Source organism: Manis javanica, chromosome 2 (genome assembly GCF_040802235.1).
Source record: "Manis javanica isolate MJ-LG chromosome 2, MJ_LKY, whole genome shotgun sequence".
NCBI lineage: Eukaryota > Metazoa > Chordata > Mammalia > Pholidota > Manidae > Manis > Manis javanica.
This window is the reverse complement of record NC_133157.1, coordinates 116,185,990-116,202,202: the sequence shown is the minus strand read 5'-3', so window position 1 is coordinate 116,202,202 and position 16,213 is coordinate 116,185,990. Positions and strand designations below refer to the sequence as shown.

Genomic DNA, 16,213 nt, shown 5'->3' with positions numbered 1-16,213 from the left:
ATCAACCCACACCTGTCTGCCTTACCTGTCACCCCACACCTGAGTGCTCACCTGTGTACTTAGTGTGGTCTGATCCTGAGCATTCGCTGAGTGCATTCCTTGGATACAAACACATGCGTCCCTGTCCCACGTGTGTACACCTGATTCTTTCAGGTGTGCCTACAACTTAGGAATGTGCTTGTCCCATGGTACCATCAACCTATACTGTCTTAACAAAGTCCCCTTCTGGGATCTTCCTGACCAACCCAGTTTCATGCCTACCCAAGCTCTTGCAAAATACTCCTCTGCTTGAAGCCAGACAGGGTGTTCTGGAAAATTAACAGCCATAGCTATCCAAATGTCCTTCCTCCAATATAAAACATGCACAACTTAAAACCTGAAATGGCTCTGAATGTGCTCCATAACTGTAGCTCAGAGTAGCTTTTGTGTTTCACTAGAAGGAGAGCAAACATCTGTTTTCCTGTGGGGAGCAGGACATTCACATGGAAAATACTCTCAGTCCTGTTCAGGGAAGATGGTGAAGTATGTAATGTAGAAAGTCATTTTTTCTTCTTGAAGTCGGGAGGGAGAAAACGCACGATAGAAAATTGAGCAAGCATATTTCATAAGTGATGTAAACCCAGGATTACTGTTGAAGATAATTTGGGAATACTGAGCCTAGCTTTGAAAGGTAGGTGTTTGGAGGACATGCACTGATTCCATGCCACATGGTTTTATGCCATCAGCCTTCTGATTGCTTGGTGTCAATGCTGTGCTGGGTGTTTAATGTTCATATCAACCTGGCAAGTAGAATAGCTCTTGGCATGCTGGGTAACTGTCATCCTCATGATCATTACATCTCTTTACTTGTAAGAATTAGGTTGTTGTTGTTTTTTACAGAACTATTCAGGTCGGTTTTAAATAAGCAGAGTCAGTATGACAAAAGTTTTTCATATACGTTTTTTATAAAGAGACAGAGAGACCCTGCTTAGCTAAAGCCTTTCAAAATGAAAAAGTATTACTACTCAAGTATTAGTTTGAAGTTATGGTAAAGGAACAACTATACATTTTCAAGAAAATTTATTCAAGAAAGATAGCTCTTCCTTGACTTTGCCTGTTTTAGCCAAATAATGTCTTTTAAATGCAAGCATACACATGTTTGTGTAGAGGTAATAGTATTACAGTTATGGCAAAAAAAATTTTTTTTAGAGCTACATAGCGAAATATTTATGAACAATATATTTGTTTCAAAATCATCTGTTAGGAAAATATAGTATGATACCTAAATTAAAAAGATCAGTCATGAATTGATAATCATTAGAGCTGGACAATGGGTACATGAAAATCACATTATCACATTATTCTCTCCACTTTTCTATGTATTGAAAAGTTCCCATATAAAATGAGTAAACTACGAACACATGCAGACAACATGTAAATATTGTTTGACTTAAATAATATATGCTGCTCCTCTACACTCACCAGACTTCTTAGTTTGGACTGTTAACTGGCGTTAATCTTCTAGTGTTTCAGAGCATTTGGGACCCTTAGAAATTATCTGCAGCAAACTCCTCATCCTATAGATGAAGCAGTTGATTCCCTTTGCCAGACAGCATGTTACTAATTAGTGGTTGAAAGGGGGCAATCATGTCTCCTAGTTTCCTAATCCAGCCTCGCCAAAAATGTCAGGATGAAAGCAACTAGCCTTGTTTTACTTCCCTTTGCATCACTGCTGCCTAGCACAGACTTGCCATCTAGCAAACCTCACATATTATTAAGTCAGAATACTTAGATTTTCTGCAAAAAATAACTTGAGAATCAAGACCTGTACCACAGTCTTTTTCATGGAATGATTGCCTGGAGACAAAACAGACTAACTTAGAGTTTTCCAAGAATGTGATACTTTTATCCCTTTTTAGTTATTGTGTCCAACTAGACATTCAGTTGTCAAGCAGCTGTATTCTGTGTCTTAGCTCTTTCCATCCTTTTAGAATATCTCCAATAATATTAAAAGATAAGCAGTTCCCAAAGCTTCATATTGACTTTTGTCTCATTCAGTTCAGATCACTCCAGGTAGGGTCCTTGTATATGTAACAGTGACATGCAGTTTGTGTTTTGCAGGTGTGTACATTTCCAAATACTCGGACTATCTTCAGGCAAGACCATAGCATCCTGGGAAGCCCGGTTATGTTGTGATTTTTAATCTAATTACGGTAAAGTCCAAATATGCTTCTATGTAATTTTCCTTTTTAAAAACCATGGGTTATCAATCTGTGATAAAGTTTTCTGCAGATCCATTACTAAACATAGTCCTCATTAGAAACAGCTGTCAAAATTGAGGAAAAGTAATTGCAAATTTTGCTTTCCTTTTAAGACAGAGCTTTTTTGTTCATTTAATAGCTTACCTATGAGTATGTTTTTTTAAAAACTTGAAAATAATGCAAAGGTAATATTATCAGTGAAAAGTCTTCCCCTCTCTCCTGTCCCACAGTGCCACTTTTTAAACATTAGATAACAGGAAACAAGTAGCCGCTTATAAAACAATGAGATTACAGTTATGATAAATGAATTGAGGAAGCAACATTCACTGTTTTAAACTGTCAAAATAAGAAAACCTTTCTTTTTTATCCCTAAATATCCAAACCTTGTTCATAGTTGTAGTGTGGCTCCTGTAACTGGTGACCTTAGGAAGTCTTAAATACTCTTAAATAGTCCCAGATAAGAGAATCATGCAATTAGAATTTTCACTCAAATAGTAGGAAAACTGATTTTAACGGTTTGTGGACTTTTTAAGGACCTATTCTGTAGTCTTGTTTTTGCTTCTGTTTTAGCTTTTATGCTATCTGAAGTTCTTTGGCTATAAACCCAACAATACCAGTGTTCTTTTTTTAAGACTGTGAAGTCTTTATATTCCAAAATTTGTCCCCAGGATCTGAAGGGAAAGTAGCATTGCCCTGTTGCACAGTCAGGGCTTTTCTTGCCTTAGTGTTCCTCTGCTACCCCATGACAGGTGTGGTGTGGCTCTACTACAGAGCACCTGTTAGCTCAGATACCAAACGCTTGGTTTTTATTCATGTCACATTGTACTTCACTGTGGTCTCCTGCCCCTGGATCCCACCCTGTTTGGTGGATGTGGCTGTTTTCATGGCTGCCCATGTGCTTCCAGCCCTCCTTACTTTACTGTGAAGAGCCAGCATATCCTGTGTCATAAGAATATTTGTGGAGAAGGTACAGGTTGTGGTTGCTCACCGAGAAGTACTATTTGTAGTCTTCGGCTTCTTAGAGTTTCCTTTGGTGGTCCTATAAATGAAGAAGCAGGACCCTAACGGGAAATAAATAAATAAATTCTTGTAAGATAAAAATGAAAGTTGCCTCTAATCCCACACCTTATTTTGGTACATGTTTTGTATGTCATTATATTATTCAAAACAGCTTTTAAATCATTGTATGACTTTCATTGTATGAAAACTTGGCCACCTTTTTCTTTTCTTTGGAGACATATAACCCTTGATGAAGAGAAATTTGTAATTGGAAATACTATTGACTGTTCCGTAATCAGGGCCAGTGGCCTGTGGCTCTTTACTGTGTTACTTATTCCTTGCTGACTTACTGGGACATGGCATAGTAGAAGTATCTTGGTCTGTCACTTATAATTGATAGCTTAATACTTCAGTTTGGATACTCACCTTTTGAAACTTTAAATTTGATCTGTCATTCTTTATGTTATAGTCATTGAATAGCCAATTTGATTGGCTATATACATTTTCTTTTAAAGGAATGGTTCTTTTCAAATCTTAATTTTCTTTTGTTTAGATGAAAGGTGATTTGATTTGAGACTTTGTGAACTGGGATGGGAGGGGGGAAAAGAAGGAGGAGGGGGGACGCCCATGTACCCCTTTGATGTTGTGATAAAAGTTGTGGGCTTTTGCCCCAGAAAGATGCCCACACTAGATTTTGAAATACAATTTTAAGGGATTCATGGAAAATAAAAGTGTTGTTGGTCCTAAGATAGTTTTCTAAGAATTGTAGTTAACTGTTCATTGAATCACATCCCCATCCTTACTAAGCTGTTTTTAAGTGAATCGTCAAGTGAGATTACTGCTTTTTGAAGGCATCTGATTAGTCTCAATATTTTCATTCTAGGGAAAAGTCAAGTTTGTGTCTGAGAATTATACAGCTAACTATACTAGCCCATCTTCTGGCTGTGATTGCCACGTGGCTGCAAATACTAATGAAGTCTCTCATAAGATGAGTCATTTTCATGCATTTGAACTGACTCAGGTATAGTCACCTGGGAATAAATCATTCCTGATGTGCATTTCTGAATCTAATATGTTAAATTTCAGAACTGGGTGGGATTGAGATAAACTTGGTGTGTGTGGAATTCCATAGCACTACCTTTATAACTCTTACTTTCCTCTTCCAGTATTATCTCTATGAACTCTCAGGCAGCACTGTTACTGAGCAACCCGGGCAACTCTGTCCATATGCAGTTGTAGCTTTTCAGTACAGAGAACCGAAAAGGATGGCTGTGGCAGCTCAGAAAAGTGTGTAAGTAATTATGTGTGTCTTTGTTTCAGTGAATTTGTTTCCTTTGCTCTTATAAAAATACTTTTTATTTTTGTCTCTCGATTTGAACTCAGTGAAAATGGTAAAAAATTAATTATTTTTTAAGCCAATATTTTGTTCATAAATAAAATAATCAGTTTTTTCTTCCCTCATTTCTTAAAGTTCTCTCTGCATGGAAAGGGAAGTTAATTATTCACGGCTGTCTGCTGTGTGACATCACTCTTTGGTCCTCTTACGGTTCAGTGGTTCCAGCATAAGTGTAAGTGTTGATTTGTGTTCTCTAGTAATGCTTCTATAATTGTTTCTAATTCTCATTTTGGGGTCTTGCTTAATCAGCTCTGGTGTGAGGCAGAGCACTTGTACTTGGTTTTGGATTAAAATACTTTGGGGTAGATGTGTCGAGCACAGGGCTGTGACACAGGTGGCCTAAACTCAGGTCTAAATTCAGATCTTGGTCTTGAAATAAGTTTTATATACATCTCACAATATTTACTCATGACTTAGTAATCACAAAGGGGAAAGTACAGACTTTACAATGAAAAAAAAAAAACTATAGCTACCATCTTAAATAAGTGACTAAGTTAGCATGGCCAGGAATGGAAAAAATATCATGTGCTCTATCACGAAGCACAGAGAATGACATATCAGTGGCATTCCTGCCAAACTAATTAGGAGGAAACATTAGACATACCTAAATTGAGGGATATTCTGGAAAGTAAATGGTCCATGTTCTTCAAAAATGTCAAGGTCATTAAAGATAAAGACTTCAGAGACTATACCAGATTAGAGGAGATTCAAGAGACATAACTAAACACACTGTGTCATCCTGGATTGAATCCTGGACCCTCTCCCCAAAAATTGTTTTCTTTTTTCATAAAGGACCTTCATGAGACAGTTGACAAAATGGAATAAGGTCTGTACAGTAAACAATTGTACTTTATCTTTGTTAACTTAATTGCTAATTGTTTTGTGGTTGTATAAGGAAAATGCCCTATTTTAAGGATACACACAGAAGTGTTTAAGGGAAGAAAGGGCATCTATAAAGTCTACAAGTATTTCAAAATAAGTTTTGAAGAGCGAAAAAGTAGTCAGGAGAAATGATGCAAAAGTCTGGATGCAGTTCCTTCTCTGGCACTGCAACCCAGTATCGTCAGAAGTTTCCAACTCTTATATAGCTTAATTTTCAAAAATTTTCATTCCAGTGTGCGTAGTTCTTCCATACATCTGGATATTTTGCTTACACCAAAAATACATTCAGAAAATGTGACCGTATTTGCACACCATGGTCTATGGGGCGATATATTTAAAAATCTGTTAATATTTTTATATATGAACATTATTTGATATGGAGTATTAATTTAAGGACTTGTGGTTATGATACTTTTGTTTGTATTTATATTAGAAAGCCAACAATTATGAAGCTATCGATGATTCAGTGTTTATTACAATGCATGGTATTGTTTTGTTTTTTAGACCATATGAACTAGATTTTAAGTATATAATGAAAGTGTCGTCTTTGAGAAAAAGATTACCAGAAGCTGCCTTTAGAAAACAGAATTACTTGGAGGAGAAAGATCTGTTAAATGTAATGATACACTGCATGTCCTGGGTTTGGTTCCAATTATTTTCCACTCTCTCTTGCATACATGCACACATATACACACACATACTCTTCTGCTTTGCCTTAAGTGATTCTTAAAAGGGCATTTTGGAAAGTTGCAGAGCTGTTAGGTGATTCAGTTCTTCAGAGGCTAACTAGAAACTGAAAGGTAGATTCATCTAAGAGGACAGGACTAGCAGCATATGCTTACAAATAGTTGGAAACTCATAACCTTGCCTTTCAAGGAGAACAGTTTTCATGGTGGAAGGAAGAAGAAACCAGAAAACATGAGAAAGAAATTTTTTTGTCATTTAAATGACTAATTCATGGGACACTGATGTTTATATTATTTATATAGTATGTATTTGCCTTGTGAATCCTATTGTAGTGTCAGTATAAATGAAAGCATTGTTTTTAAATGCTCTATGCAGTAACTTTATTAAATTTTAGAGCCAAGAACAATGAATGATAACTGTCTTCTGAATAGTAGTCCAATTTTTTCTTTCATCTTTTTAACATAAAATGGGTAAAATGGCTATAAAAAATTCGGATTTAAAGTAAGAAATGTTCTGTTTTTCTGCTTTTCTCCAGTCTGTTCCCAAGATTTATACTTCAACATGTATGAGGTGGAACTATCAAACAAACAAGGGGATAAAATAGATAAACTAACAGAATACATTCAAAATATGCAATTGGTAAGGATCATCAATTTAAAATACAATTATTAGTTTTTCCTGAAATTGGTATCTAATTATTAGTTGGCTGTGCCTGGATTGAATTACTTTAGCTTGTTGAAAGGAGTTTCATCATTTAATATTTATTGACATATTTTTGGCCTAATATTTTATTAGCTAACATTTTCATCCCTTTTGTATCTGAGTTTTTGTCTCACTAGTCACTTTATACTCCTGATTTTAAGAATAAGAGTGTAGTTTTCTCAAATCTGTTGTTGCTGTTTTTCTTTTATGATAGAAGAATTTAGTAGATCACTAGTGTTTCTGTGTTAATTAAAGGACCACTTGTGAAATACTTCTTTAAAAGTGACCTCTGTCAATCCATAGGTTTATAAGGAAATCAAAAAGTTGGTGCTTCTACTGTTGCCACAATCTAAAAAGTAAATCTCTACTGAGAAATATGTAACAGTCCAAAGATTTCTCCCTGTTATGTTAACCAGGGCTCCTCAGTGTGAGGACAGGAGCAGATGCTGACTTTCTAGTGAGTGATTACTTAATAAGTGTCCCAAAGGAAATGGTGTAAGTGTGGAGCAGTGACCAAGGCATGACAGACTGCCCCCAGAGTAGAGAGAAGAGACTGATAAATTAAAATGTAACGTGTATATAATCTGTGAGGGTAAGCTGTCTTAGAGATGGTGTCATACTTTGAGTTGCGTTTAACAGAAAACCCAAACTAGTTTGAACAGTAAAGGGATTTAAAGGCTTACTTTTCAATTCTAGGTGATAAGGCCAGTCCAAACACTATTTGCTTAGGACTTTTTCAGTTCACCCCTTCTGCATGATCGTTTTGTCCCAAGGCTGCCCGTCAGAACTACATGTTTCCTGTTTCCTTTTTGTATCTAGATAGAACCCCTCCTCCAAACCATCTGTCAGTTTCATTGTAACAGTTTATGTCACCTGCATATCCCTCACCCAGTAACTGAAAGGAAATGGACTGCGCTTGTTAGCTCCAGCAGTCAGATCCCACCTTCCAGATCTGCGTACACGGTCAGTCCCACCAGTCTGCAGTAGTGCTCCCCAGCAGAGAAGAAGACCTTTCTACTGCTTATTAACTTTCCACATCTATGGCTCTAATAATCTTAACTGGATTGTTAATTCTTTTTCTTTCTTTTTTTGTTTTATTTTTTAAAATTGTCTTGAACCTCAAGAATTAATGTTATCTGCAATATTTTACTTTGCAGAATAAAACTTGTCAATCCAAAAAAAAACACAAAATAATCTACTGTACTCTAAAACTTGATGTTGTTTGTCTTAAACTACTATAAAGGATTTGCCAATGTGAAAGTCCCCATATTTATGTAATTTTGCTCTCTGTCATGAAAATGTGGGTTGGGTTTTCTTCATTTCAAGGTACTCCAAATGAATACCTTTCTTTTCTTTCCTAGGTCTCTAAAGAAAAAAATTGAAAAACTACCATGAATTGCTGAAAATATGTCAATTTTCAAAAAAGAATTAGAATTCTCATTTCATTTCATGAGGGTCTTGTTTACACCAACTAAAAGAATGCCTGACTTAAGATAATGTTTTGTTTTTTTCCTGGGGGAGGGTGTTAGAAATCACAGTTTCTTGTGCAATCACAAGACCTAATATTGTTCTTAACCCTAGTTTATACACTCTAAAACAGGCCAGAGAGTGTTATATACAGAGAGTGCTTCAAATGTTAGGTTTCACCTGAAAATTATAATGGAGTTCACCTCTGAAAATGGAAATTTAAGTTTAAAGGCTGATAGAAATAACAGAATTGATAAATATCAGAAACATGTACATTGAAAATAGTAAATATGTAAAATATTGAACCTCTTTATCACCACAAATATATTACTTAATAAAATATATTTAATATATAGCACACTCCATTTTAAATTAATCCCAACTACTAAGAAGGACTCCTTATACCTAATTGGTTCCTTATGTCTTCCAGATCACCTTTAGTGACAACATCTCATTTGGTGCTTATAACAATTCTATCAGATGGTCATGGTAGATTTATCAGATGAGAAACTGAGGTTGCATATAGGCCAGTGTGTCTCGACCTGGCCACTGCTGACATCTGTGGCTGGATAATTGTTTGTTGGGGGATTTGTCCTGTGCTTCATGTAGCAGGACCCCTGGCCTTGACTAGATGCCAGCAGCCACCCTACCAGCTGATACAACCCAAAGTGTCTCCAGACCTTAAAAAATGTCCTTTGGAGCACGATCTCCCCTCGCTGTCTGGGGACCATGGACACAGAGCTAGTGGCACAGCGAGGACCAGGACCAACCCTCCAACTCCTAGCACAGAAGCTCAGACCTGTAGGTCATGCTGCCTGTGACGTACTACTTAGGATCGCCTGGAACATGACCACAGAAACTTCCAGCCCTCACTGTCTCCTTCAATACATGAGCATGTGCATGAATAAAATGCCTCCCTATTAGAACACTGAAGTAATTCTATTTTATATTTTGTTTTCTACAATTCTTCTGAAGAATTTTTATATAAATTGTGCTTGGAAACTTAAAAAGAAATTCACATACTGCTTGATAAAGTTAGCAAAAAGTATCTGGTGTGAGTATCCCAACCTTTGAATTCTTGCCGTCCCCAGAATCCCCATGTAGCGAAGCTGCTGCACAACTTTGTCTTTGTCGTATTTTCTTGCCTGACGTTCATTATTTGGTTTGATGCAATGGACAAAATGAGGCTGTCCCACCACCATTTTAGATAACAAATCCATTAGTGAATACTATAAATGCAACAAAAATAAATTTCCCAGTGTAGCATACAAAAGCCTACAAGCTTGCAGGTCTTTCTATTTTGAGAAAAAAGCCCTGAAAACTGAATGTTATACAGGCTCACACTAATTCACTGTAAATGGAGAGAAATCTATATTAATGATTATTTTATTTATAGTAAATTTTAAAAATACAGATTTGCTCATTAAACTATAGAGACAATAACTAGGAACTTAGTTACTGACGGGTAGTTTGTAAATTCTTAAGGGAACTTTAACAGATAAAATTACTTTTGCTATAGTTTGTAAATAATAATATTCTCTCAGGGAAACTTGCTGTTTTACAATATTTAAACACACAATCTGGTTTCCTGCTTATACTACTAATTTCCTTGTCCATCTCTTTCTTTAATGTGATTAACCTAGTTTAAAATAAGGACCAAGAAATTAATTCAGTTTAATATATAGGACATATTAGTTATAAAAATAAGCAAATCCATTTAAGTACTGTAAATCTGCTCTAGTTTGATAATTTACTTATTTATTTTGGAATTTAAAAAACCAATTCTGCAGCAATACCTTACAAAGACAGCAGCCAATTGCTGGACAACTAAGTATATATCATCTTAGGGTAATTATGGCTCAACTGCAAGTGGAATTCAGCAAATGAGTATGTCAAAGTCCAGGATGACTACTGGCAAGGTAATGACTGCAGGAACACAGACAGCTGTTGACGTCTGGATCTCTTTCAGTGTTGGAAATACAAAAGCCTATGGTTACAAAGCCAGTGCAGACCAAACACTGGAACTGGACAACTGATAAAGCATTGGATTTGCATCGCTTCCTCCTGGGCATGAGACTCAGATGTGATCCTCTTCAGACAGCTGGGTCTGCCTCTTGGGAGCCCCTCTCATTACACTGATCTGAGTCATCATTCCTTTGGACATGCAAACATTTGTCAGGCACTGGAGATGCAAAGGTGATAAATAGATGTCTGTTGGCCTTCTGAGCGAGAGCTTACTGCAATTTAGGCATTGCTTTTTCTTAGGGACCAAGGCATAGTGTAACACTACGTTTTTCTTCTCTGCAGAATGAAAAATAACTTTCGAAATACATTACATACTATATGGAATTATCTTCGATCACTTTTCACTTCAGCGTGAGGAATAAAATGATTTTATGAACTAATGGTTTAAACATACAGTGTTTGATGTCAACAACAGTATGATAATCATCTTGGCTAACTCACTTATAAAAAGAAAATAATCTGGCTGTAAATGTTCACAGTAATTCAGCTGTGCTGTGGTCCTAATGTGAAGAAAATGTGCCAGCAGCAAACTCAAGATATTAAGCATATGAAATTAAGCATATAAATGTACCTGGTGCTATGTAAAGGTGAATAAGCACACACTGTCTGCTATGAGCTTAGGACTTGAAAAATATTAATAAAACTACCCAGCTTTTAAAAAATTATTTCATGATTCTTTTAGGGGACTGAATTTATTCACTGACACTACTGTAAACTTAACCCAATTTCTTCCCCTTCCCCCATTTTACCTGATAATATTAATAATTTCCAAGTTTTAGGTGGTATTTTCTTCATTTTCATTGGCTGGTTAATATGATTTTATCAGAAGAGATAAATGCCCCAGAACCAAGGGTGGGTTTATCTGGAGGAATCCAGGCAAGAGAGAGCAACGAGCTTCTTTCCTTTCCTTTTTCCCATATTGTCCAAGGAAGAAGGGTCACCTTGCACCTAAGCTGAGGAGCCAGTGACTTGCTTCCTGGGCATGTTACTGTGCTTCCCTGGTGTCCTTTCTCTGTGGCCTGCTTTTTGTTTGAGGTTTTCAGCTCATCTATGTGCAGGGAGATATTCCTGTTTGCCCATCCTGAGGTCACTGAGCAGCAAGAAGGAGCATTGAGAGCTATTAAAGTATTGGATTAAAAATCCTTTTAGATTTTATTCTCATGGAAATGCATTTGGTTCTATGAACAAATTTTAATCAAGGTGTAGACCTCCACTCAGACTGACCAGGAATATAATACCTTTACAGATACAAAAGTAAAGCAATCATAGGTTTTAGTGCACTCAACTATACCCTGTACCTAATAAATAGTCAATGAAAATCCATAAACATTCTCTTTTGCTAACAGCACTCTGATATTTGTTACTAGCTGTGATCTATAACTCCCATTTAGAATAAAAAACACCCCTAAGCACAACATATCATAATTTGGTATCTTACTCTAAAATATGATGTTTTCATGTTGGTTGTTTCTCTGGCATGATGTGTGGCTTCTCCAGTTTCACCCTAAGACCAGAAAAAGCAGTGATGATTTGGTACCTGGTACTATGGGGAGCGAGGGGAATTTTTCTCCAGGTAATCATAGTCTATGCATTCAAATACATAAAGTAGCAAAATATCATTGGTATTTTCACTTTAAGGTAACTGTTTTGTCAATCTAATTGGAATTTTAATTGGTCTTGTGTAGAATGAGAGTATCTCTGGTCTTAGCTAATATATTTTTAGTTGGACTTAGTGTAATATGGAAACTAGATATAAAAGAAGAGTCAGATATATTAGATATACATGATTATTTTAGTGAATAGCAGTATGTGAACATAACAAATATGTGTTTAAGCATAAAAGATCAAAGGGAAAAAAACTAGAAAATTATAAAGGTTCAAATCTTAAACACTCTGCTATGAAAAATACATTTTCTTACCTTTGTCAGGTTGACTGATTTTTCTGAAGTCCTCATCTGATAATTTACTTTATTTTGAGTTTTAGAATGTGGCAGATTACCTATGGGAATGTAGGTAAAATTAATATACCTTTTACAATTCTTAATGGCTAGAAGATTTTCCTCATTTACTTAAATATTAAAATACACACTGTTAATCCCACAATATTCATACTCACTTGATTTACTGTTAAGAAAATTAGGGATAAAATAATATTACAAATTTTAAATTCAGAAAAAACTCCAGCTTGCAGAATAGAAAAAGTAGCCGTAAGTGTTGAATTTCCTTTTAGATGTTTCAGGACATGCTGTGATTGTGAAAAAGGGAGCAATTTGCTTTTTTCCCTGAGATTTTCCTTAATGCAATGGTAAGTTTTATAGTGGGCCTTAAAAATCATTAAGATTAATTCAAGTGAAGTGGTTATAAGCAAATCAAGTATGGTTGAGAGCAATGGACATTTTCAAGCTAACATTCAGAAATATGTTGTGCTTGGTGCTAGGGCTACATTAGTGTACATAACCCAAGGCCATAACAAAATGACAGTGTAGGGAAAAAATTACGGCCATGGAAGCCAGGAAGACCTGGACTTGAAAACCAGTGCTAGTATTTAAATTTCATTGCCCATGGATCATTTATTTACTTAGTCTCTGGGTTGCAGTTTGAATCTATACAATGGGGACAATGATGCCTGCCTCACAGAATTTTGATGATATGCAACAGTATGTCTGGCACATGGTAGGCCCTGAAAATGTGAGTTCAACTTCATTCCTCTCCCATCCCCCACCGAGCACAATAAACCAACTGACCCACCATCCAGGGGTTATCATCCTAAAGTTAATGTTCAAACTAGCTCCAGAATTCATTATCACTTCAGAAAGGTTTCTTGTCACCACTCGTTATTTTAGGGGATAGGTAGAGGCTATGTGTTTTCGTCAAATCCTTCACATTCTTTGTGGTTGCAAAAGGCTGGCTCTGAGGCAATGGTGCAGGAACGAACCCTGCCTGGGATGTGGCTGGCAGTGCCTCTGCCCTGCTCTCTTCCACCTTCCCTCATTGCTCAGGAGATGGATGTGTGCGATGCTTTCATGCTGGCTGTACACTGTAGTGTTCACTCTTCAAAGGTGACACTTACTGAATATACCAGATGATCTTCAGAGGGGCAGCTTCAGGAACTGTACTTATTCTCCCTTTTTTTAGGATCACCAGGGAAAGTTTTAGAAAAAAATTACCGCAGATTTGGAGCATTCTTGGAAGCATGATGACTATACAAATTGCTATTAATGAATTAATTAGGCTAGACCCATTACTTAACAGTACCACTACTTAATATTAGCCAAGCACTAAAATTTTGTTTGTCTGAAAATGGAACTAGAATAAATTTAGTAAAGGAGTAATAATTTCATTTTAACAAATATTATACACAAGACATCAAATTATTTAACAGCAAAATAAGTGCAAGTCTTGCAAGTTCATTTGGATATCAGCAGGGATATATTTCAGAAAATATATCCATTTATAGTTGACATGATGAAGAAACTTGTAATAAACCATACCAGAGATGTTTGTCCATTGCAAGGAATTGCAGTGCATTTTCCCCTAATAATGGCTGAAATACATTTCATATTTACACTCACACATGTGAAGGGCCATGGTTATTTTAGAATCCTGGAGGCAGAATAATACGGAATTAAAGAACCTGAACTTTCAAGCTGACTTCTAAGACTTCCCAGTAAGGTAACTTTGAGAAAGTTTGTCTGCATTTCCAAGACTCTATGTCTCATCTGCAAAAGTAGTCCCTCCTCAGAGGGTTGTTATCAGGGGGAAAGGAAAGTACTCAACACAATGCCTAGCATGTTGCAATATATAACAAATTTATCTATTGCTATCATTATTATGTTTTCATGTCTAGGTGAATATAAAACAAAAATGCCTCTGATAGCTTTAAGGATCTGAATTACTGAAACATTTTAGACAGTTAAGTTCTTATTTTCTTTCCAGCCAACTAGCACTGTTGTGCTGATAGCCGGAAGATGCAACACAGTATTGAGATCCTGGTTGCATATGTTTTATATGGTGTGGATTAAGTGAAGGCTCCTATGGCCAGGATTCTCACCTGGCCCTACTTGGCTAGCTCACTAAACACATGTGGGCAATACGTTGTTATTGACTCTATATAAAGGGCTCTGCCCAGTGCTCTGGGCAACACGGTGGCATGGCTGCAAGGCTTCAGGAGAGCAGAGACAAGACTGGAGTGGTGGCAGCACCAAGGACAGAGACTGAGATGGCTGCAGGGGCAGAGAGGCCCAGAGACAAGAGACCTGCTTGCTGCATGCAGACTCCCTCTGAGTGGATGGGATTCTATTAATTGACCTGCCACCATGGGAATAAAGCTGGGTATAAACCCTTTCACCCCAAGAACGTTCCCTTATCACTCTTTGGTCTCATTGAATACACAGTGAACTTGCCCAGGGCTGAAACCCATTGGCAAGACACATGCATACCTGATAAATACTCAGCAAACTAAGAATAGAAAGTAAGTTTCTCCTGAAAAAGGACATCTGTGAAAAACCTACAGCTAATATACTTAATGGAGAAAAACTGAATGCTCTCCCCTCAAGATCAGGAATAAGGTAAGAAAGTTCACTCTGGGCGTTTATATTCAATATTGCATTGGTGAGTCTCGCTGGCACAACTAGGCAAGGCGAAGGAATAAAAGTAAACAGAATGGAAAAGAAAGGGCAAACTATTCACAAATGACATGATTATCTATGTAGAAAATCCTACGGAACTAACAAAAAAAGCCACTCTAATAGATAAGCTTAGCAAATTGCAGTGCAAATGACCAATATACAAAAATCAATTGGATTTCTATATACTAGGAACAAACAGAATTTGGATTAAAAATTTCCATTTATAATAGCTAAAAATGTGATATACTTGCAAATAACTTGACGAGATGTGCGAGAATATTCACTGAAAACTATAAAACATGGCTGAGAGAAATTAAGGGTTAAAAGGGTCAACATTGTGAAGATATCAATTCTTTCAAAATTAATCTAAGTTTCACTGAATTTTTGGTAGAAATTGAGCAGCCCATTTTTACATTTATAAAGCAAATAAATCATAATTGCCTGGACAATTCTCAAAGAGGAGGACAATGTTGGGTAACTTATACTACCTGATTTCAACATATTTATATAGCTATAGTAACCAAGAAGTGTAGAATTGGCATAAAGATAGATAAATATCAGTCACACACAATAGAGAGCCTAGAAATAGATCTATACACATGTAGTCAATTCATTCATTTTTCACATGGGCACCCAAGCACTTCAATGGAGGAAAGAACAGTCTTTTCAACAAATGGTGCTAGAACAATTGGATAGGGATAGGGAGGTGGGGAAGGAAGGATTACAAAGAGCACAAAGAAACATCACGTGATGTGATGAATATGTTCACTGTTGATTGTGGTGACAGTTTTCTAGCTTATACATGTGAAAAACATCAAATTTTAGTGTCTTAAAATTTGCTTACTGTATATTAGTTATACCTCAAAAAATTATACAAAAAGAAACACAGAGAACAATTTTAAACTCCAATAAAGAAAAACAACCCAAACTACATTTTTTCTATTTAAAGGCAAGTACAAGGATGTATGGGTGGGCGGGACAAAGTCACACAAGTTTTTAATCAATGAGGTGGAGCTCACTAACCATAAAAGAACCTCAAGGAACCATTCAAAAGTTGCCCACTCTGAAACAGCAGGCAGCTCTGAACACTCTGGAGGTGAGTGTATTCTTCTGAGCAGCTAGGACACCATGATACTGTCTGGTGACTGCTCCACACACTTTTCTTTAATGAAAACCTAGCTTCTTTA

At 36.5% G+C, this 16,213-nt stretch overlaps 2 protein-coding genes across 2 annotated transcripts in view; one reads left to right on the top strand and one right to left on the bottom strand.

Annotated features, from left to right (window-relative positions):
• Positions 1 to 11,063, top strand: part of LOC118968794 (protein TASOR-like) — a 186,221-nt gene extending 175,158 nt beyond the window's left edge. Inside the window, exons 21-26 of the mRNA XM_073229183.1 lie at positions 2,101 to 2,192; positions 4,123 to 4,260; positions 4,406 to 4,530; positions 4,711 to 4,807; positions 6,740 to 6,843; positions 8,268 to 11,063. The gene's annotated coding sequence lies outside the window, so the exon portion shown is untranslated. The remainder of the gene's footprint in view (positions 1 to 2,100; positions 2,193 to 4,122; positions 4,261 to 4,405; positions 4,531 to 4,710; positions 4,808 to 6,739; positions 6,844 to 8,267) is intronic.
• Positions 1 to 16,213, bottom strand: part of LOC140845608 (interleukin-2 receptor subunit alpha-like) — a 495,306-nt gene that overhangs the window by 210,838 nt on the left and 268,255 nt on the right. The gene's annotated exons all lie outside the window — the stretch shown is intronic.